The sequence below is a fragment of the Saccopteryx bilineata genome, chromosome 1 (assembly GCF_036850765.1).
Source record: "Saccopteryx bilineata isolate mSacBil1 chromosome 1, mSacBil1_pri_phased_curated, whole genome shotgun sequence".
NCBI lineage: Eukaryota > Metazoa > Chordata > Mammalia > Chiroptera > Emballonuridae > Saccopteryx > Saccopteryx bilineata.
This window is the reverse complement of record NC_089490.1, coordinates 236,914,014-236,939,351: the sequence shown is the minus strand read 5'-3', so window position 1 is coordinate 236,939,351 and position 25,338 is coordinate 236,914,014. Positions and strand designations below refer to the sequence as shown.

General features: G+C 42.2%; 1 pseudogene; it reads left to right on the top strand.

Annotated features, from left to right (window-relative positions):
- The first annotated feature begins 22,269 nt into the window (after positions 1-22,269).
- Positions 22,270-23,728, top strand: LOC136310158 (tropomyosin alpha-3 chain pseudogene; annotated as a pseudogene).
- The last annotated feature ends 1,610 nt before the right edge of the window (positions 23,729-25,338 follow it).

Here is a 25,338-nt window from a genome sequence, read left to right as displayed (position 1 = left end):
CCCATGTGGTTGTACTGAATAAACTTATTAACAGTAAATTTTTCTCAGGCAAACTTGAGCTTTCTCACACACACACACACAAAAATGGCTGGTCTCCAGGTCCCAACCACCATTAATTGGTTTTAGTCACAGCAGGTACAACTGGATACGCAAGGTATCTCATTACAACCCCACAGATGGGGTCTTCTCTTTGGCCAGAGCTTTTTGCCTCACCTGGTCCTGTTCAATCACATTAGTAATTAGATGATTTCCCTCCCAAGCTCAGGTCCTGGTTAGCAAAGGGTCATTCCTATATGATTTCCTGTCACAAAATGCAAACGAGGCTCCAGTTCTAACAGCTAAGCTTACTGGGTCTTTGCCGTCCTTCTCTCAGTCAATAGGTTCTACAGATCTTTACAAAAGGAAACAAAAACAAAAACCCTGACATCTACAAAGCCTACGGGGGAACACTGTCCATAGTAGGAAAAGCGACATGCACAGCTACGTAAAGCAGGTGCTCGTTAATATGAAATCAAAGCAACCAACTTCCCTGTGCTTTACCCTTGATACCCTGTCACGCCCATTTTCTGCCTCTCTCTGTTTGTTGAACGCCTACGCCAAGACAGGCGTTGCCTGAGTGCTGTCTTAGGGGACCTAGGAAGTGACAAAAATCCACCGTCTTGTGTAACTTGCACCCGCAAGCGGCTGACAAAGTGCATACAGTAGATTTTAGGTTGCAGTGGGTGTGACAAAGGAAACAGCGTCACGAGAGTGAGAGTCAATGACTGCATGCTAAGGTGGGGTGTGAGCTGGCAGAGGACAGAGGGCAGGTCCTTCCCAGGGAGCCACCCCGCACTAGAGATCTGAAGGGTGAGCAGGAGCCAGCCAGGGGAAGGCACTGACTGACCGGTGTGCTAGGCATGACCTCCCTTATTCCCCTGTGTGGCCCAATGAGATGGGCGTCTTAGAGAAAGGATCACCTTCCCCAGTGAAGAACACTAACCCTCCAAATCAGTAACTGAGTGACCCAAAGGCACCCATCAATGGACACACCAAAGATAAGGCAAGAAGGGTAACTCATGGGAGCCAGCCACTGCCCTCTGTCAACCTCCGAGAATAAAGCACCTACTACCTCCCATGCAATTCATGTTGCTCTTCCATGTTTGCTTTTCCAGAAAATGTTGAGTGACTCAAAATTTGATCTGACCCTTGGGTCACTACATCCAAAAGTATCTCATGTATAAATGAACAACCATCAATGTACAAGCAGTGTAAAAAAACTGTAATTCTTGGCTTTAGGATGCCATATTTCCAGAATCCTATTAACTCTGCTTGCTTCATATCAGTTACTGTTAAACAGGCTACATTATAACCAGAAATAACCGTGCCTTTTACAAACTTAATAAGTACAGTGGTGGTCTGTAAAGTATATGCAGTATGTGTGAAATACACTACTATAAAGTAACTACTTGAATGTATAAATGTGTGTTTATAAACATATTATCTTCTATAAATGGTTCATTTCATGTGATACAGAAAAAGAAAGCCAACAATGATCCACGCCTCATCTGCTAGGTAGGACCACTTCTGACCCACTGGGAAAATCAATGCTTGCTTAGAGAAGCCTCCAATTATATCTTCAAACAATTTAACAATCAGAACAGAGATTCAGTGATGGTTTATCCTCCACCAACCAGCCCCTACACAAAGACACCCACAATGCACACACTTCCGCTACCTTCCTCTTATGCTCTACACTCGCGTGCCACCTCCAAAAAGAAAGGTAGAGGAGAGAGAAGACAGGACAGCCAATGGCTTTGTGTTGTTGGAAATGAGAGCTGTAGAGAGTATAATTCTAAAGCGTTCGACACAGAACACAAAACTGGTAAAAAAAAAAAAAAGTGTGTGTGTATGTGTGTGTGTGTGTGAGAGAGAGAGAGAGAGAGAGAGAGAGAGAGAGAGAAGGGAACAAAAGCACAGGTCTCTCAAGGACCACGAGTCCCTTAACATGCAGCCACTTGGCCCAGAGGAGAAGATCGTAAACCACCCAGTCTGGACAAGAAGACTGCCTCTCCCTCCCTGTCTGTAGCTCCATCTTCATCCTGCGGGGCAGGGATTACGCCTGCCTACTGCTCTGGAAGGAGACTCCCCCTCCACCTTCCGATGCTGCTGCCACACAAATACTGCAACGACAGTGCAGAACCAGGCAGCCGGCACCTCCCTGGGCGTGGAGAAACTGGAGGGACCCATGGAGACCTGTTTCCCAGTCCCTTTTATTTGCTGGTGGTAACTGCGTGTGAGGAGATGCAAACACAGGTGGTAGCCATAGACCTTGGACCATCCTGCCACCCTTTGGGCCTCTATATGCAACCAGTAAACAGGCGACCCTTTCCTGTGCCAGGATTTATTTTTTTTCAATGTTTAAAATGAGATTAATCATTCAATAATAAGCAGGAGAGTAATCGAAGGGCTCTAGTCCCATGATAATGATCTTGGAAATTGATCATACGATACAGGCGATGCATGCTGAATTAAAATATCGGCTTTTAGAGGCCATGGATTTGGCATTTATTAAAATGTATCACATGCCTCACTCCTTTGATACTTTTTTTAAACCAGAGAAATGAAAATGGTTCTAAATGAGAGGAAACGTCCAGCCTAAAACCCACTACGATTACTCTCTACGAGCCCAGTGGCTCCTGACACCTCACGCTGAGATGGCCTTCACATCCATATTGTTTCCATTGGGAGAAATTCTCACCATGTTTGGATTGATTAATCTCCAGATCTGGTATGTTCCTTTTACTTTCCCTGGGCAAGTTACAAAAGGGGCTCTAATTGAGTAAAATCCTGAATGCAGTGCTGATATGAAATGTCCATTAGGGGGCCACTGGCCTATTTATGATGCTGTTAAAGTGACCAGCATTACCCCATTCTCAGTGTCAAATGACAAGATTCGTGGGTAACATTCTACAGTGGACAGCACATTAAATGGCTATGATGAGAAGAAAAATAAAGAAGAAAAACCACCTGGTCTGGTCTAATTATACTGTTTTACAGACTGCCCCATGGACACTCGCTGGCTCTTCTATTTGTTTAAATCCTTATATTTTTGAAAAACTTCCAGAGGACACATAATTTTAAAGTTCTGCTCATGATCTTTGGTGTGGTGTTCTAAAATATGGACAAAATCTTAAAGCAAAGCAGTTTGGGGGGTTATTTTTTACCCAAAGGGGCAGAGTTTCCCCAGCAGTGACCAGGGAGGTGTGACAACAGAGTCCTACATTTCTGAGCCTCTGGGGTCTGCAACCACTTTCATGGTGCCCAGAGTTTCACTGACTTATGATGTTTGGTGTATCTAAGGGTCTCACTGAAAGGTACCTTCTCTCTGGATCCTTAGTCACCAGAAAGTCTATAAAATGATGAGGCTAGTGAATTTTGAAAAGTGGTCCGTTTTGAGCGGAAGATCAGAGAAAGCAGATATATGGCCAGTGCCTCTTTTCTTTCCATCAACTGTCTACGCAGGTCCATTGGCGGGAATGTGGAAACCAGACCTCGGTACCTGGGGGCTAGGCAGGAGGCACAGAACAGGGACCTTCAGAGGAATGAAGAAACCCTCACTGTGCCCTCTGCAGTGCCCATCGGTGTGGATGGACAGGTGACCACAGTAAAGAAACACCAGGCCACATGACCAGGTCAACAGACGATGCCCTACATCCTCACCTGGAAACAACCCTAGCTGCACAGCTGAAGAAATCGGGGAACTGACCATACAGGCAAAGCAAGCAGCTTCGTGGACACAAGAAAAGCTTCAGTGAGATTTTCAGCAGTGTGGGAGAGACCACGAGGCACACATCACCAAAAGGCACGAAGCCAAGGGACTGACACGTGCACAAAGCAAAGGCACTTTGAGGATGAAGCTAACCTGTGCTTTCTCTCTGTCTACACATGGCATCCTCACTTCATGGTATCCAACTGCCCCATCTCACCCCAGATGTCCGATCTTTTCAGAACAATAGCAGCCACCATCCAGATGTATCTGCGTGCCAGGCCCTCTTCTGAGCACTTAGAATGTGTTACCTCATCCATGTCCCACAACAGTTCCTGCAAAGAAATGGTACTTTCACGGTGACAATCGTCCCTCACACTTTGCGGATGAAAACTTGAGACACAGGAATATTTAGTACAGTTTCCCAACTGGTTAGTGGTGCGGCTAGAATTCACACCCAGTCAGTGCCGCTGCAAAGTTTATGGTTTAATCACCAGAAATGCCCTGTACTTAGGGAGTGTTTAGAAATAAGAACGTATCACAGGTCAGTAGTTTGTGAAGCTGGTGGCTGCAAAGCATGGGTTACCCCATGCACAGCCTGACTCGCTGCAGATGTAGATGTGAACGTGTCAATTTATTTCATCCATCTCTTTTCCAAATATAAAGACAATGTTTTTCTTTAAGAGCAACAGATGGAAGTCACATGTGCCCACAAATCCAGGCTTTGCAAGGACTGCAGAAAGATGCAAAAGCTTTAAAAAAAAGACTTCTTGCAGTATGCAAATATCAAGTATTTTTCTTTACAAACTTTTAAATACACCAAGGGCGTCTGGCTGCTCCCCAGACACACACATTTGTACATACATCTCTCCTGCAGCTGGCACCCTAGAATAATATCAACCACATCTACTTCAATAATTACCTTGAAACAAATGCAGGCAGTGGTGTTATCTGAATGTCAGCTCCCACTTGGCGCTCTCCTTGTCTAACAAAGGCCTTGAGGAAATAAATCAGTGGATGAAAACCCGGGAAAAACTCTCCTCCGGCCCTCAAAACAGTCGGAGAGCTAGAATTTCGAAGATTTCCCCCGAGGTACCGCATTCTTCTGTCAAATAGCACTCACAATCAAAAGGCAGTGAAACCACACAAGGAAATGGTCATTAGGAATGACAATAGTGTTACTACCCCATAAACAGGTAGGCGGTTATTATGGAGGTGGAAAAAAGTAAATTTTATGTAGAACAAAGACACACATTTTTTTCTTTGTCTGGATCCTGCCAAAATACAGATGTCAGGGCTCTCTCTCAGGGATTCTGAGTCGTGTATGCTTTACAGCCCCCTGGGCACTTCTCATGTTGAGAATTATTGCTTTTCAAGGACAGGTTGGGCGGACAGTTGTCCTTATGGCCTATGGGGTCATGAGCTACTGCTGTACTTGGGAGTCAGGGGTCATGTAGAAAGCTGGCAGTATCTGTGAATCATGACCATGGCCAATGGGCGAGGACTATCTTGAGGTTCTCACTCAGATGATTTCCTTTAACCCTTTGAGTAGTGAGGTGTTTGTTTGTTTTTTCATACTCACTGACTTCTGGGAGTGAGTTGGGGTTTTTTCCAAAAAATGAATTAATTCCAGTTACAGTTTTATTAACTTAAAATCATGTTTGTTTGATAACCAATTTATGGAAACAAGAAGAACATACATTTGCTTTTTTTTTAATGATACCTTACACATTTTTAAAATAAATCAAATAGATCATACTCTGGATGGTCAGGAGGCACGAGGATGTACATGAACGTTCGTACTACTCAAAGGATTAAATAAGAGTTTAGATGATGTAAGTTCCTTTGAATTTACTCCAAATAGTCCCCTCCAATCAGGAGTAACATGAGCTCTGCCCACCCCAGACCCTTCCATGGCAGGACATGTGTCTGGTTCTTTGAAATTCTTGCCCTAGCTAAAACCTGCCTCTCCCCTGAATATCTCTCTCTCTCTCTCTCTCTACTTAATGGTAATTATTTCTTTTCTTATATCCTATTTATCTCAGGGTCTCCTGTCAAGGATGACATAACCTCTAGCATCATGTCAGGTCTTAAACCTCACTGAAGAGCTGCTCAGAGTGCACCAGGTACTAGAAACTTTTGTACAGAGGAGTTACATGATCTGACTTATTGAAAAGAGTCACTCCATGGTGAGATTGTACATTGGTGCAGCCACTATAGAAAACAATATGGAGGTTCCTCAAAAAATTAAGACTAGAATGATCATATAATCCAGCAATTCCATTTCTGGGTAGTTACATGAAGAAAATGAAAACACACTAATTAAAAAGATAGTTGCACATCCCTATGTTCATTGCAGCATTATTTACAATAGCCAAGATATGAGAGCAATCTATGTGTTCACAGGTAAAGGTATAAAGGTGTGGTACATATATACAATGGAACATTACAGAGCCATAAAAAATGAAGTCTTTCCATTTGCAACAACATGGATAGACCTAAGGAGTATTCCACTAAGCGAAACAAGTCAGTCAGAGAAAGACAAACACCATATGATTTCACTTATATTGGAATTTAAAAAACAAAAACAAGAAAGAACCAATGAAGAAATAAAACAAACAGACTCAGACAGACCACCTAGAGGGGAGGGAGTTGGGGGTCAAGGCGACAAAGATTAAGAGGGTTGAGAAGTACACACTCTGGTTATAAAATAAATAAATCATGGAGCCGGAACATACAGCATGAAAGATACAGTCACCAATTCCTTAGTCGTTTTGTATGGTAACAGATGGTTACTAGTTATTGTGGTGATCACTTTGTAAGGTACAGAAAGGTCAAATCACTGTGTTGCATGCACACCTGAAACTAATGTAACACTCTATACCAACTATACTTTAATAAAGAAAGAAATAAAAGGAACGCTCCGACAGCAATGTTGAGAATGGACAGAAAACGTTGAGACCATTGCAGTAACTCCAAAGCTACCAAGTGGTGCTACCATACGAGACAGAAATAGAGAAAAAATATGTCTGGACTGGTATAATTCTGAGATATAAAGTATTTGAGGATAATTTTGATTAGATCCAAGTTTTGATTTTAACCGACATTGGCATACAATTCTATGTAAAGGTTATTTCTTAATACCTTGCATTATTTATAAAACACATTGTAATCAATGCAATCATCATTAAATTCAATGAGGCAAATGTTAGGGTTGGTATGTAGTCTAGGTAATCACTCTAATCAAGCATTTTAAAACAGAAAATAAACACTTTCTACCAGCTACCATGAACAAATTTTAAAAAACTGTCTTAGCGGAATGGGGCCATAGGGCCTCTTTCCTCGGGGCCGAAACCAGGTGGACTGTAACAGTGTAAGGAGCTTTGATTTCATGGCAGTGGGTCTCCTCAGTCATTGACATGAAGTGTAAACCCAATAGATCCTGAAGAACCCAAGTGCACCTTGGCAGCACATCTGCATGATAACTATTTGGAAATCATCCTGCTAACTTGATCAATCGAGACTCTACAGGCAAATAACTCGGGCTCAGAGGCAGCATTGTTTAGGGACAACTGATTCTATCCTGAACTGCAAGTTCCTTTATTACTTGTTCATGGTTTCTTAACAACGTAAATGCTTCATAGTGTTGGTTAAAACTACTTTGTACAACTCCTCTCCCCCCCTCCCCTCCCCATAGAAAGTGGGTCAATGGGAGAGAGACTCCAGAGTCACGCTCATATGACAAATGAGGTTGACTCTTGATGAGAAAGAAGGAAAGAAAAAAAGGACAGGTTTTCTTTTACTAGTATGTGCTTATTATACAAAGCTGGTAAGTAATTACCTGAAGCAAAAGCAAGCGATTATTGCCTGACATGGAAAGCAACATGCCTCCTTGGCCAAGCAACCTCAGAAAACACCCCATCCCTCCCCTTAAAGAAGCAGAGATATGTTCAAAGGACATTCAGTAAGAGATCAGAAACAAGGACTGTGCTCTTAAATGGTTATTTGTTTTGAGAAAAAATTAAGAAAAAAAACAACTCACTGATGGACAACATTTCAAAAAGCAAACGGCATCTAGAGGTATTAGATATACTTCCCCCAGTTCCGGTTCAGAGAAGAACAGTGAGATGAAAATCTTACTATGTTAGAAAAATTTCTGTATTTGCCAGTGATGCAAAGGAATGAAAAGGCTAAATCTGGCCATCTGACGGAGCTTGCTTTTATTAGAGAATTCTGGTTTGGTAAATTGGAATTTGAGGCAGTTTATCTTCAATGCAATAATATCAGGTTGTATGGAAAAATAAAATTTTTTAAAAAAGGCAGTGTTTCTCCTGATGCGTGGGCAGTTTGCTTCGGAGGCTGGATAAGCTGATGTACATGAATTATGCAGTTCCCACTGTCTTATTGGAATAATGGATGAAAGCAATCATCCACACAAAACTCACAGGTCCTGGGGACCACGCATGTGTATTCCTCTAGGGTGTGGGCTTGGGGGGCAGGTTTTAGCCATGACACCTTCGCACAACCTACAATGCCTGGCCATTTAATTATCATAAAGTACGTTTGCAAAAAAAAACAATGGAGTTGCAGGAGGCAAGATTTCTTCCAAACCACAAACACAATGTGCAAAACTATATATTATATATATATATATATATACACACACACACACATATATATGTATATATATACATATATATGTGTGTATATATATGTACGTGTATATATGTATATATACAGTGGTACCTTAAGATATAAATAGACCAACATACAAATTTTTTATGATACGAGCTGCGACTTGGTCCGTATTTTTGTTTGAGATCCGAGTGAAATTCCGAGATACGAGTCGTGATTCAGGAAGCGGCCGCTAGTTGGCGCATTGGTGCACGAGTCCAGTATCAGCAGTTTGATATATGAGTTGACTGACTTACAAGCTCGGTTACAAAACAAATTAAATTCATATCTCAAGGTACCATTATGTGTGTGTGTATATATATATATATATATATATACATATATGTATGTATATGTGTGTATATATATACATATATGTATGTATATGTGTGTGTATATATACATATATGTATGTATATAAATTTTTCCCCTCTACAGGAACTTAATTTCTACCTCAGCCTTCATGTCCCCCAAGAGGAGGAAACTTTCTCTAGTCCCATCCAGATAAACCTTAAACCTGGCCGTTTTACTACTGAAGGTTTTAACGCGGGAAGAGCCAGGCCTAAGGTCTGCCTGTTCCTGCCCTGCCCTGGTGTGGCGGAGGTGAGTGGGGTCTGCCCACTTCCTCACTCTGAGGTGCCCTGGCCTGTCATGGGGAGATGTATGATCACCCCATTATGGTATGCTCCCTCACGACGTCACAGCTTCACACATCTCCACGGCAGTCACTCAGTGGAGACAGCCCACTGTGCTATGCAGGAATCCCTAGCTGTCAGTCTGTCCACCACCTGAGTCAAGCATCCCCCTGTGCCTGCATCCCCAGGCCATGCCTGGGAGGCTCCTGCAGGTCACAGCCCTCCTCATCATACCCGTGTTCCATGGGCCACATGCAAAAAATATTCATGGGCTCTCTTGCCCACTGGGGTGCATTCAGGACCCCCCATGAAGACACCTCAGCTCTGCCCTCCACACCTGGCATAGCGCAGGACAGATGAAAACCTATCACCGTGCATCAAAAAGAGAGATGATCAGCTTTGTAGCCAGATATGCGTGTTTACAGTTACAGTTTTTGATCTGTTGGCCGTGAGTTTCAAATCCCATCTGAAACTTCATTTTCTCCAGCAGAAATAGGGTTAATTTCAGTGTCTGAACAGCACTGCTGCACAAACAACAATGCCTGTGACGATGCCCAGCCTGGGGCTGGTCTGAATCGTCATGAACACAGCTTTTCTTCCCTCTCTCCTTACTGAGCCATTCGTACATGCATGAAACTGTGACATGTACAACACTTGGTGAATTTCTGCTTGATCACCAGTTAATGAAAGACCACTGGTCTGAAAGTATTCATTCCGCTCCCCAAAGTACCTAACTTCACTATTCGTTCACACAGTTAGAACATGGGGCTCGCTATTAAGAATGAAAAAAAATGGGCCCTGGTCGGTTGGCTCAGCGGTAGAGCGTCGGCCTGGCGTGCGGGGCACCTGGGTTTGATTCCCGGCCAGGGCACATAGGAGAAGCGCCCATTTGCTTCTCCATCCCCCACCCCCTCCTTCCTCTCTGTCTCTCTCTTCCCCTCCCGCAGCCAAGGCTCCATTGGAGCAAAGATGGCCCGGGCGCTGGGGATGGCTCCTTGGCCTCTGCCCCAGGCGCTAGAGTGGCTCTGGTTGCAACAGAGTGATGCCCCGGAGGGGCAGAGCATTGCCCCCTGGTGGGCAGAGCGTCGTGCCAGGTGGATCCCGGCCGGGCACATGCGGGAGTCTGTCTGACTGTCTCTCCCCGTTTCCAGCTTCAGAAGAAAAAAAAAAATTAAAAAATTAAATTAAATTAAAAAAAAAAAAGGAAAGAAAAAAAATGGAGACATAGCATGAAAATTCTCCTTTCTAGCTAAAAGACAGGCAACCATCCTAAGCAGAATGGGCTGACAAAGGATTAGAAGAAAGTGCCAAGTTCTCCCACAAATCACTTCTCTTCCAGTGACAAATACAAAGGCAGACTCCTTACAGCGGGTTTTTAACACAGACCTGTTTAAACTCCTACTTCTCTAGAAAAAAAAAATTGTTTAGAGGTTAATTTACCAATTTTTTTCCAAGAGGCAACTACAGTGTGTCCATAAAGTCATGTTGCACTTTTGACCCGTCACAGGAAAACAACAAAGACGATAGAAATGTGAAATCTGCACCAAATAAAAGGAAAACTCTCCCACTTTCATACCTATTCAGTGCAGTTCGATGTGGGCTCATGCACAGATTTTTTAGGGCTCCTTAGGTAGCTATCCCGTATAGCTTCTACAGACTCATCACTGACTGATGGCCTACCAGAACGGGGTTTCTCCACCAAACTGCCAGTTTCCTTCAACTGCTTATCCCACTGAGTAATGTTATTCCTATGTGGTGGTGCTTTGTTATAAACGCGCCGATATTCACGCTGCACTTTGGTCACGGATTTCAATTTAGCAAGCCACAGAACACACTGAACTTTCTCTGTACCGTCCACATCTCGACTGGCATGGCCGTGGGCTGCTCCGCTGTATACGCAGTGTTATGTCATCACTGCGCATGCACACATGCTGCCACATCATCCTACAGAAACTGGGAGGGTTTTCCTTTTATTTGGTGCAGATTTCACATTTCTATCGTCTTTTGTTGCTTTCCTGCGACTGGTCAAAAGTGCACCATGACTTTACAGACACACTATACTTTCATTTTTATAGCTTTAGGGTCAACTTGTGCCTCTTTCAAGAAATGGCAGATACCCCAAACCTTTAACAACAAAAATACTTTTCTGGAAGGGACACCTTAATTGAACCAACGGGAATAAATTTGGTCACATCCACGGCCTCTCCGGTCAACCTTATCCTCCAAACAACAACAATTAAACCAGTGTACTGCAAGAATTTTTAAAACCCTACTATTTAGTCAGGGGCACTGACCTCTTTTCCCTTAGATAGCCAAATTAAAAATTGTCAACCGCCAACACAACATTAGCCATTCGTGTGAATTCCATCTTGGATTATAAATATACAGGTCACATATAGAGTTGCATTTTACTGGTCATGTTGCATAATAAGGTTGTGTCTGACTGGTTAATTCCTGGTACCAGAAATCCTTATATACACGTATAGGCACCTGATTTTTTTTTTTTAAGTCACTTTGACTTCAACAAGAGTAGGTAATGAATGACTATTATTATTTGTAAATTGATCAAAATAATACCTATTTTTGAGGGGTGCGGGTCAGGTTGGCAAAAAGCATATTTTTTGGTGTGCCACAGAAGTTTAGTAATTAGTTTGTGTGCGCCATGAAATGGAAAAGGTTGCCAATGGCCGTTCTAAAGTATAAATCACAGTGACAGGTGCAGTTCGTTTCCACATCGGTTTATTGAAAGGTGAGCACTTGGTGCCGGCAGCACTGCAAACCAGATGGGGCCAACACCAAGTGGGACACAGCAGGAGAAGGCCGCTCGCCCATCACACAGCCATTCGGTCCCTTACACCCAGAGGCGGCTTGAATGTCATGCCAGCTCTAGGAATGTGGCCAGGCGCCAGCATTCACAGCCACGGAATTGGGACAAGGGACATTTGAGAGGATCTAATCCAGATGGTTAGGAGTGAAAATACAGAGCTATGTGCCCATAGACTCATGCCTAGTTTGAGAAAATTTTTAAGATAACGCCAATTGACGTCACGGAAATGGCGCCGTGAGCAGCGCGTCCGACAGATCTCCCCTAAATCACAACAAATTTATCAACTAGAAACAGAAAAATTTATCCTCGGAGCATTCCGGAGTTCCACACAAACTGAAAGCGAAAGGACTGTTATCACTTGAATCTGAGAGACGAGGGTGTGGAGGAAGCTACCGCAGCGACGTTCATTCAAGCCGCCAGGGAGTGCGCCTGTGGTGAGTCAGCCCACACTCGGGAGCCGCGAGCAGCCACGGGCGCGCGCCCGGTTGGGTTGCAGAGCGAGCACCGCCCACACTCGGGAGCCGCGAGCAGCCGCCAGCACGCGCCCGATCCGGTTGCAAAGCGAGCACCGCTAACGTTCCCAGCAGCCCGCGCACTGCGAGTGAGAGTCGCCAGCCACCGGTGCCCGGAGCACCCCATTCACGCGCGTGCCCTGGGCATTCCACACGCCCAGAGCGCCCTACTGGCCCGCACACCCAGGGTGCCCCATTATCCTGCGCCTGGTGCGATCCAGCCACCAGCGGCAGGGCGAGCGGGAGAGGCACCAGGGTGGTCTTCTACTTGGGAGATTCTCTCTGTGGGCGGGGCACCTCACCCAGCCATTCAAGCTAGCAATCAAGCGTTGGGGGAGGGGCGCACGCAGGCAGCCTAAAATACCTTCAGGAGCACAGCTGCGACCCAATCACTGAAATTAGCTTAACCCATGAAATCTGCGCACCCTCGATTCTAATTGATAAGATCTCTCTCAGTTCAGCACCCAAGACAAGAGGCGTGATATTTTTTAGTGCCTCTCGCTAAAGGGGTGGAGGCAACTTCTGATTGATAGAGCCTCCATATTCAGGGATAAACGCTAACAAGAGGGACTTGGCAGATAATAAGATCTATACTACACTAGTCGCAAGCAGAGACTAGTGCCTCTTCTTCCCAGCCAAAACAGGCTACAAAGTGTGGAAAGCCTGGGTTGAGAGGTCCAACTGAATGCTAGGCGCTGAACAGTCACCTTGACAACAATTGACTCCCACCCCCGCCTGATTACACTGGAGGCCCTGACTGCCAGAGCCTTTCCCAAAGCCTTGCACTGAGTGGGGATAGAGTAGGGATTTCCCAGCTCTTTGAGCCTCTTACTCCCCAGGCAGAAGCAGTTGCAGCCTTATAGCTGGATCACCAGGCTGCTAATTCAGGAAGGGCGGACTAGGAGAGAGAATCCAGGAAAGCAAACTCTCTCATCGTTGGACCCTGCAAACGCCAACAAGCCTTGACTACCAGCAAGAATAAAGCCAATTATATGACACTGCCATAGAATCCCATCAACTGCAAATCCCTACCTAAGTGTGACACAGGGGCAGAGCCTGGGGTACAGAGTCACCGACCAGGAAGAGGGAGAGAAAAGAAAAAGGAAGAAGTTAACCTCTCAAAATCAAGAAAAATCCACAGACTTTACAACTTGTTCCACTAATTTTGTTGTTGTTGTTGTTTGTTTCTTCTATCTTATTGCCTTTATTTCCTCCACCTTGGTCCTTTTATTCTCTGCCCATCTTATGCTTCCCTTTTCTTGAACTACACTACCCATAAGTGTTACATTTTCTCTTCTTCATCCTCACCCTCCTTTAAGGTTATACTCCAAAACACTTAACTCTCACTCTCTCCTCTTTTGTTTTTTTTTTGATTTGCTTTATTTTGTTTTTTTCTCTTTTTTTATTTCTTCCTTCGTTTTTCTCTTTTTCTTATTTTTTCCTTTCTATTCGTTTTTTCTTTTCTCATTTTACATTCCTCCCATTTAATCCTCAATCAAGAAAAAATTAGTTAATTTGGGACTCAAGGATTTTTTTGGCTTTATTTTTCTTTTTTGCTTTTGTTTTTGTTTTTTTCTTGTTTGTTTATTTTTGTGGCATTTTGGGTCCTCCCAACCCAAGGTCTCCATTGTATTTAGTCTTCGCTCCACTTAATACAACAGATTTTTACTTATTATTTTTATTTTTTTCTTCTTTATTATTCTTTTTTTGGTCCTTTTTTCTGGTTCCCTCTTATCCCTCTCATTATATCTCTTAGTTGACCATCACTTACAAGCAAATCATCTTATGCTTCTCTAAAATTTTCTTCCTTTTTTTTTTTTTTTTTTTGCATTTAGTAGGTCCCTACTCCCTTTTTTTGCCCCTTGAACTCTTCACCCCAAATCAGGCCCTCCATTATAGGCACGATATTTCCCTGAGGAGGGGAGAGGAGGGAAAGAGAAAAAAGAAAAAAAGGGGGAAATAATAAATTATTACTGTTTTTTTTTTTTGTGGGGTGTTTTACCCTTTTTTTTTTTTTACTTTTTACTCTTTATTAATTCTAATTAGTGCTATCAACAAGACCACCCTCAGATGCCAATAAGAAAGAGGAAATCGAATATTATGGATACAAAAGAAAGAGAGGTAACACAAATAGATGTGGAAAAATCTATGGAGAAAAGACTTAACATATTGGAAGCCTTGGAGCTAAATGACAGAGAATTTAAAATAGAAATCTTAAAAATACTCAGAGATATACAAGAAAACACAGAAAGGCAATATAGGGAGATCAGAAAACAACTCAATGAACGCAAAGAATATATTACCAAGGAAATTGAAACTATTAAAACAAATCAAACAGAAATGAAAAACTCAATTCACGAGCTGAAAAACGAGGTAACAAGCTTAGCTAACAGAACAGCCCAGATTGAGGATAGGATTAGTGAAATAGAAGACAAACAACTTGAGGCACAACAGAGAGAAGAAGAAAGAGACTCAAAAATAATAAAAAATGAGAAAGCCCTACAGGAATTGTCTGACTCCATCAGAAAGAATAACATAAGAATAATAGGTATATCAGAGGGAGAAGAGAAAGAAAATGGAATGGAGAATATAATCAAACAAATAATAGACGAGAACTTCCCAAGCCTGTGGAAAGAACTAAAGCCTCAAATTCAAGAAGCAAACAGAACACCAAGTTTTCTTAACACCAACAAACCCACTACAAGGCACATCATAATAAAGATGACACAAACCAATGACAAAGAAAAAATTCTCAAGGCAGCCAGGGAAAAGAAGAGTACAACATATAAAGGAAGGCCTATTAGATTATCATCAGACTTCTCAGCAGAAATTCTACAAGCTAGAAGAGAGTGGACCCCAATATTTAAAGCCCTGAAAGAGAAGAACTTTCAGCCAAGAATGCTATACCCATCAAAGCTATCCTTCAAGTATGAAGGAGATATAAAAACATTCACAAATACAGAAAAGATGAGAAAATTTATCAACAGAAAGCCCCCACTCCAGGAAATACTAAAGGGGGTTTTCCAACCAGATTCAAAGAACAAAAGAAAACAACACCACAAGTAACAGCTCCACCAAGAACACAATAAAACCAAACTTAAACTGTGACAACAAAGGAAAAAAAGGGGGGAGAGGATGGAGATTAACAGTAGCAAAGGACGATGAAGTGCAGAAATACTTATAAGATAGGGTACTACAATGAATATGGTAGGTACCCTTTTCATTACTTAATGGTAACCACCCTTGAAAAAACCACCACACAAACACTTGACTTAAAAAAGGTAGCAACAGAGGAAAGAAGTATGGAACACAAACAAACAAAAACAAATGATAGAAAAACAAAAGAGAAGAATCAAACAAGATACAAAACTAACAGAAAGCAATTTATAAAATGGCAGTAGGGAACCCACAAGTGTCAATAATTACACTAAATGTAAATGGATTAAACTTACCAATAAAAAGACACAGAGTAGCAGAATAGATTAAAAAAGAAAATCCAACTATATGCTGCCTACAAGAAACACATCTAAGCAACAAGGATAAAAACAAATTCAAAGTGAAAGGCTAGAAAACAATACTCCAAGCAAACAACACCCAAAAAAAAGCAGGCGTAGCAATACTCATATCTAATAATGCTGACTACAAGACAGAAAAAGTACTCAGAGACAAAAATGGTCATTTCATAATGATTAAGGGGAAGTTGAATCAAGAAGACATAACAATCCTTAATATATATGCACCAAACCAAGGAGCACCAAAATATATAAGACAGCTACTTATTGACCTTAAAACAAAAACTAACAAAAATACAATCATACTTGGAGACCTCAATACACCGCTGACGGCTCTAGATCGGTCATCCAAACAGAGAATCAATAAAGATATAGTGGCCTTAAACGAAATACTAGAACACCTGGATATGATAGACATCTACAGGACACTTCATCCCAAAGCGACACAGTATACATTTTTCTCTAGTGTACATGGAACATTCTCAAGAATTGACCATATGTTGGGCCACAAAGACAATATCAGCAAATTTAGAAAAATTGAAATTGTACCAAGCTTATTTTCTGATCATAAAGCCTTGAAACTAGAATTCAACTGCAAAAAAGAGGGGGAAAAACCCACAAAAATGTGGAAACTAAACAACATACTTCTAAAAAATGAATGGGTCAAAGAAGAAATAAGCGCAGAGATCAAAAGATATATACAGACAAATGAAAATGAAAATACGACATATCAGAATCTCTGGGATGCAGAAAAAGCAGTAATAAGAGGAAAGTTCATATCACTTCAGGCCTATATGAACAAACAAGAGAGAGCCGCAGTAAACCACTTAACTTCACACCTTAAGGAACTAGAAAAAGAAGAACAAAGACAACCCAAAACCAGCCGAAGAAAGGAGATAATAAAAATCAGAGCAGAAATAAATGAAATAGAGAACAGAAAAACTATAAAAAAATCAATAAACAAGGAGCTGGTTCTTTGAAAAGATCAACAAAATTGACAAACCCTTGTCAAGACTCACCAAGGAAAAAAGGCACAGGACTCAAATAAATAAAATCCAAAATGAAAGAGGAGAGATCACCACAGACATCATAGATATACAAAGAATTATTGTAGAACACTATGAAAAATTATATGCCACCAAATACAACAATCTAGAAGAAATGGATAAATTCCTAGAACAATACAACCTTCCTAGACTGAGTCATGAAGAAGCAGAAAGCCTAAACAGACCAATCAGCAGGGAGGAAATAGAAAAAACTATTAAAAACCTCCCCAAAAATAAAAGTCCAGGCCCAGACGGTTATACTAGTGAATTCTATCAAACATTCACAGAAGACTTGGTTCCTATTCTACTCAAAGTCTTCCAAAAAATTGAAGAAGAAGTAATACTTCCAAACACATTTTATGAGGCCAACATAACCCTCATACCAAAACCTGGCAAGGATGGCACAAAGAAAGAAAACTACAGACCAATATCTCTAATGAATACAGATGCTAAAATACTAAACAAAATACTGGCAAACCGAATACAACAACATATTAAAAAAATAATACATCATGATCAAGTGGGGTTCATCCCAGAATCTCAAGGATGGTTCAACATACGCAAAACGGTTAACGTAATACACCATATCAACAAAACAAAGAACAAAAACCACATGATCTTATCAATAGATGCAGAAAAGGCTTTTGATAAAATACAACACAATTTTATGTTTAAGACTCTCAACAAAATGGGTATAGAAGGAAAATATCTCAATATGATAAAGGCCATATATGATAAACCATCAGCCAACATCATATTAAACGGCATAAAACTGAGGACTTTCTACCTTAAATCAGGAACAAGACAGGGTTGTCCACTCTCTCCACTCTTATTTAACGTGGTGCTAGAAGTTCTGGCCAGAGCAATCAGACAAGACAAAGAAATAAAAGGCATCCATATCGGAAAGAAGAAGTAAAGGTATCACTTTTTGGTGATGATATGATCCTATACATTGAAAACCCGAAGGACTCCACAAAAAGATTATTAGAAACAATAAACCAATACAGTAAGGTCGCAGGATACAAAATTAACATACAAAAGTCCATAGCCTTTCTATATGCCAACAATGAAATATTAGAAAACGAACTCAAAAAAATAATCCCCTTCACGATTGCAACAAAAAAAATAAAATACTTAGGAATAAACATAACAAAGAATGTAAAGGACCTATATAATGAAAATTACAAAGCATTGTTAAGGGAAATCGAAAAAGATACAATGAGATGGAAAAATATTCCTTGTTCTTGGATAGGAAGAATAAATATAATCAAGATGGCTATATTACCCAAAGCAATATACAAATTTAATGCAATTCCCATCAAAATCCCTATGAGATTTTTTAAACAAATGGAACAAAAAATCATCAGATTTATATGGAACTATAAAAAACCCCGAATAGCCAAAGCAATCCTAAGGAAAAAGAATGAAGCTGGGGGCATTACAATACCTGACTTTAAACTATATTATAGGGCCACGATAATCAAAACAGCATGGTATTGGCAGAAAAATAGACACTCAGACCAATGGAACAGAATAGAAAGCCCAGAAATAAAACCACATATATATGGTCAAATAATCTTTGATAAAGGGGCCAACAACATACAATGGAGAAAAGAAAGCCTCTTCAACAAATGGTGTTGGGAAAACTGGAAAGCCACATGCAAAAGAATGAAACTCGACTACAGCCTGTCCCCGTGTACTAAAATTAATTCAAAATGGATCAAAGACCTAAATATAAGACCTGAAACAATAAAGTACATAGAAGAAGACATAGGTACTAAAATCATGGACCTGGGTTTTAAAGAACATTTTATGAACTTGACTCCAATGGCAAGAGAAGTGAAGGCAAAGATAAATGAATGGGACTACATCAGAATTAAAAGTTTTTGCTCAGCAAGAGAAACTGATATCAAAATAAACAGACAGCCAACTAAATGGGAACTGATATTTTCAAACGACAGCTCAGATAAGGGCCTAATATCCAATATTTACAAAGAACTCATAAAACTCAACAACAAACAAACAAACAATCCCATAAAAAAATGGGAAGAGGACATGAACAGACACTTCTCCCAGGAAGAGATACAAATGGCCAACAGATATATGAAAAGATGCTCAGCTTCATTAGTTATTAGAGAAATGCAAATCAAAACTACAATGAGATACCACCTCACCCCTGTTAGATTAGCTATTATCAACAAGACGGGTAATAGCAAATGTTGGAGAGGCTGTGGAGAAAAAGGAACCCTCATTCACTGTTGGTGGGACTGTAAAGTAGTACAACCATTATGGAGGAAAGTATGGTGGTTCCTCAAAAAACTGCAAATAGAACTACCTTATGACCCAGCAATCCCTCTACTGGGTATATACCCCAAAACCTCAGAAACATTGATACGTGAAGACACATGTAGCCCCATGTTCATTGCAGCACTGTTCACAGTGGCCAAGACATGGAAACAACCAAAAAGCCCTTCAATAGAAGACTGGATAAAGAAGATGTGGCACATATACACTATGGAATACTACTCAGCCATAAGAAATGATGACATCAGATCATTTACAGCAAAATGGTGGGATCTTGATAACATTATACGGAGTGAAATAAGTAAATCAGAAAAAAACAAGAACTACATGATTCCATACATTGGTGGAACATAAAAATGAGACTAAGAGACATGGACAAGAGTGTGGTGGTTACCAGGGGTGGGGGGAGGGAGGACATGGGAGGGAGGGAGGGAGAGAGTTAGGGGGAGGGGGAGGGGCACAGAGAACTAGATAGAGGGTGGCGGAGGACAATCTGACTTTGGGCGAGGGGTACGCAACATAATTTAATGACAAAATAACCTAGACATATTTTCTTTGAATATATGTACCCTGATTTATTAATGTCATCCCATTACCATTAATAAAAATTTATTTAAAAAAAAAAAAAAAAGATAACGCCATGACAAGAGCCCTCCACCAAAACAACTAAACAAGCCCAAGTAAAATGAACAATGAAATATGTTCCCACGGCCATAAAGAGAACCCCACGTTCTCTTTGGCCAAAGCCAACAGCACAGCCAAGCTCGACTTCAATGAAGAAAGGAAGTGCATTCCTTCTACAGAGCAAGTTATATGGGATTGGAGATAACATCTACCCTTGGAGACAAGTGTGCGATAAACCACGAGGAACAAAAGTACACTCTACAGAGCAGGTCAGTAAACTCTGTTCCCTGGGTTTTAGCTCAGTTTCCTGTAGTGGATGCATCAGCGCCCCCAAAACTTTTCTCTTTTCCTGCCCTTGAATGGCTATTACGTTTCACAACCTCCCTTGGAGTTAGATGAGGCACATAAGCGTGTTCTCGGAGGTTTGGCCTCGAAGACACCCCCACTTACAACCCCCCCTTTTTCTCTGAGGACCTAGAGGCTGGCAGAGCCCCAGACAGAAGGTGTGGATCTGAGTCTCTGCTTGGGGAACAGCTGCCTGAGGGAGAGTCCACCCAGACCGCCTGCCGCCTGCACATGAGAGGTAGGTTCATGTTGTGTCCCGTCCTGGGGTTTCCCTTGTCTTGCTCAGGGGTTACCATATTCTGGCTACTTAACGTGCGTTCATCTCAAGACCACTTTTTCTTTTCTCATGCGTTGTAAGGAACTGACATTTTGCCTGCATGTGAGCTATCCTATCTTTTTTTTTTCTTTATTCTATTTAAGTTTGTAGTTCACCCAAAGTAGGATTGCCGGATAGAGGGGGGATCATTGGCCACATACTCAGGCAAGCCCTGCGGTCTAACACATCCATGTGAGACCATGCGACTCCACCCGGAGTGACACTAATGGGATATTAGCTTCCAAAAAATGGTTAAAATGAGGATGCCGTCCCATGCCGTTTAAACGGGGCCGATGAATTCCAAAAGAGACCCAACATAGAGCCTTCTGGAAATAGTGACTCGGCTCGACAGGTGTCTTGGCAATTTGAAGAGCCCACTCTAAAAACCTGAGGTTCAAAGGAGCCAGATAGATTTTAACAGTCGCATATAAAAGACAGTAGAAATGGAAAACAGAGGATGTACCTCTTTTTCTGTTACTGTGTGATTCTTTTTCTTTTTATTCTGTATAATTTTGTCAATAGTGCTTACAACAAATCTTTACTTTCCGGTTTATGATATTCAAAATGCTGAAATTGGATTCCTATTACATTTAAATACATGGACAGTCATTTTTTGCCTGGTCTCCCTCTGTGGTTTCGCACATCCAAGACAATAAAAATGACAATAAAACAATCTGATGATAGGGCAGGAAGTAACCTTCCGTGACAACATCGAGGCCTCATATGATTTGTTTCCTAAAATGGAGGTCCTAAGTGACAATTCTGTTTCTGACCTTGTGGTCACCTGAGGTTTTATGTCTGCACTTATAATGAGCTGCCCAGCCTCGGTCGCAGTCCCCTCCATTCAGCAGCATGTCATTATCTCGCTCGGTCCTTTTCTGCTGCCTCGGTATCTGTCATTTCAAACCACTCGGTTGTTACCTGACACAGAAAGTCTTTTTCCAGGTGTTCTCTCCCCACAACTCTACTTCCCGCTAACCTGAGAAAACATCACCTGAAATGTGCGGGTATATTTCCCCTTTGATATGGAAATTGTTTAAAAAGTATGAAAATGTGCCTGACCTGTGGTGGCGCAGTGGATAAAGCGTCGACCTGGAAATGCTGAGGTCGCTGGTTCGAAACCCTGGCTTGCCTGGTCAAGGCACATATGAGAGTTGATGCTTCCAGCTCCTCCCCACGTTCTCTCTCTGTCTCTCTCACCTCTCTCTCTCCCTCTCTGTCTCCCTCTCTCCCTTTCTCTCTCCTCTCTAAAATGAATAAATAAAATTTTTTTAAAAACCTATTTAAAAAATAAAATAAAATAAAAAAATAAAAAGTATGAAAATGGGCCCTGGCCAGGTGGCTCAACAGTAGAGCATTGCCCGGCATGTGGAAGTCCCAGGTTTGATTTCCAGCCAGGGCACACAGGAAAAGCACCCTTCTGCTTCTCTACCCTTCTCCCTCTCCTTTCTCTCTCTCTCTCTCTTCCCCTTCCACAGCCAAGGCTCCATTGGAGTAAAGTTGGCCCAGGCACTGAGAACAGCTCCATGGCCTCCACCTCAGGCACTAGAATGGCTCCAGCCTCAACGGAGCAATGCCCAGATTAGCAGAGCATCGCCCCCTGGTGGGCATGCTGGGTGGATCCCGGTCAGGCAAATGCAGGAGTCTGACTGCCTCCCCACTTCTAACTTCAGAAAAATACAAAAAAAAAAAAAATATAGTATAGGAAAAGCGGCTGCAGCGCGGAGCGGAGGAGGCAGGAAACCAAACGCGACCAAGTGCTGGGTGGGAACCATGGCCGGGATCACCACCATCGAGGCGGTGAAACGCAAGATTCAAGTTCTGCAGCAGCAGGCCGATAACGCAGAGGAGAGGGCCGAGAGCCTCCAGCAGGAGGTGGAGGGAGAAAGGCGAGCCCGGGAGCAGGCTGAAGCTGAGGTGGCCTCCTTGAACCGTAGAATCCAGCTGGTTGAAGAGGAGCTGGACCGTGCTCAGGAGCGCCTGGCCACTGCCCTGCAAAAGCTGGAGGAAGCTGAGAAAGCTGCCGATGAGAGTGAGAGAGGTATGAAGGTTATTGAAAACCGAGCTTTAAAAGATGAAGAAAAGATGGAACTCCAGGAAATCCAACTCAAAGAAGCTAAGCACATTACTGAAAAGGCAGACAGGATGTATGAAGAGGTGGCTCGTAAGTTGGTGATTATTGAGGGAGACTTGGAACGCACAGAGGAACGAGCTGAGCTTGCAGAGTCCTGTTGCCAAGAGATGGATGAGCAGATCAGACTGATGGACCAGAACCTGAAGTGTCTGAGTGCTGCCGAAGAAAAGTACTCTCAAAAAGAAGACAAATATATATGAGGAAGAGATAAAGATTCTCACTAATAAACTCAAGGAGGCAGAGACCCGAGCTGAGTTTGCTGAGAGATCAGTAGCCAAGTTGGAAAAGACAATTGATGATTTGGAAGATAAACTGAAATGCACCAAAGAGGAACACCTCTGTATACAAAGGATGCTGGACCAGACTCTGCTTGACCTGAACGAGATGTAGAGAACCCCAGTTCTGCCCTGCCGCTGCTCCTTCCTCTGACCCTGACTCCGCCTGAGGCCAGCCTGCCTGGAAGCTGACCTATAAACTGAGGGCTGATTTTTAACTGGAAGGCTGCTTTCTCCTTTCACTGCCTCCCCCTACCCCCATATGTCTTTTTTGCCAAACTGTTTTTGCCTCTTCCCAGAGATTCTGGTTGGGCTAGAGGTTAAGCAACTTTTGGAACAACATTTAAGGGAATGTGAACACAATGCAAAGTGTCTTGAAAAGCATGTTGTGATGTATACATTTTGTAATTACCTTTTTGTTGTTGGTGTAGCAACTATTTGTACAACATTCCAAAGCCACAGTTCTCAAGCAGCAGTCTAATCCCTTTTTTCACTTTTAGAAGGTAATTTTTCAGCTCAATCCATACTGCCCTCTCCCTAGAAGGGAAGGAAATATGGGCCTGCCTTACTGAGAGCCAAACAGAGCCCAGAGAAAGACTCTACTATGGGGAATTATTGCTTTGTGCCAAGTACCAGCAAAACCAGACAGGTGATTCTAGGAGGAGTGAGCCAAAAAAAGGGGGAAAAAAGTGATATTCAGGTTTCAGCTTTAAGGTATCTTTGGGCAGTTTTATTTTTTTTCATCAGAAGTGACCAAACAAATTAAAACGAGACCTCTCTGTCAGAGACCAAATCCTGTTCCATCTAACCCCCTTCCCAGTGGTTCACAGAATGGATCATGTGCCCCTTATGTTGAGGTAACCAGTTACTTGCTTTGTGCCTTGAAAGAAAGAAAATTATGTTTTTGTCACTGATTTAGCCATATGAAATTCATCTCATCACCCTTTTCTGGGTCTGAAGCTGCTGTCTCTAAAAGTGCCATCTCATTGTGCTTTGTATCAGTGCTGGAGAAATCTTGAATAGTTTATGTACAAAACTTTTAAGTTTTGTATTATTTTGAAACTTTGCTTCTTTGGGGTTGGGGTATACTGGCCACCCCATCTGGCTGTGAGAGCTCACTCCAGTCTGAGCTGGCAGTGTGCTGATCTTTAAAAGTTTCTTTCCTTACCCAAGCCCCTCCCCTTTTTTGGTGAGGTGTCTGTGAATTCTGTTAGGTGCGCATCCTGCAGCTTACTGGCTTAAAATGTATTCTCCTTTGATGTGCTCTCTTTGGGAGCCAGATGGGAGAAAGAGAAACCAATAGTGCAACTGTTTTGATACTGAAAATTGACAAGTATCTTTTTAAAATAAAGAACCAGTCCCTCCAAAAAAAAAAAAAAAATGTTTTGTAAATTACCAGTATGTTTTCTACACTGGTAAATACAGAGACTATTTAATTTCTAAATACAATGAGATCACTCTCCTTTTGTCCACAATGACAGGGATAGGACAGTTGTGTTAATAATCTACTTAACTAATATCAATCACTGTATGGACTAAACAAGTTTTGAAGTGTTACATAGTAGGACTATTTTTTTAAATCTATAAATAATTTTTAAAGAGGACTGAACAGAAGCTGGCCTGTCCCCCTGGCCTAGCAGTCATTCAAGCAACCTGTTTGTCTCAGGTCATTACTGTGACTGTAAAGAGTCCTTTCGCTAAAACGCAACACAATTTCTTTTTTTTAATTGGAGCGTTCTGCCTTTCCAGGTCTGAAGAAACGGAAGTGGATTAAAAATTCAGTCTAGACCTTTTCACCTTCTGCCTAGATTACATTGCAACACCTTCCTAATCCATCGATGCAACTCTGGTCTCCCCCTTCACTCAGACTTGTCTTCTGCAAACCCTACAATCATGTTACCTCCCAAGTCGATAACTTCCAGTGGCCCCCGGTTTACATTATATCGGGTCCTATGCATTTTACCTCTTTTGCAAGACGTTCTGAGACCCAGGCCCCTCCTCCCCACCCTCATGCCCTAGTCCCCCCCCAATGACACTTGAACTTGTTAAAACATCCTAGAGTGACACAGGTTTTTTAACACTGCTGAGACTCCTTGTAAATGGAGTACTCCTCCCACCAGCTCCCTCCTCACTACATTGTTCTTAAAACCAAGGGCCTGCCTGTCACATGTGCATTCTCCCCATGGCACCAAATACATTAATGGACAGGGACTGAAGGACAGACGGTCCCTTCATTCACAGGCTGGAAGCTACGCTCCATGCTCACCTCTGCGGGCCATTGAAATAACTGAGACGTGCCTGCTGCTCAGCATAATCTTGTGTGCCATAAGGGCTCAACAAATTCTCATGACGATGATCGCTTTATCAGTCCTCCAACAGGCCTGGA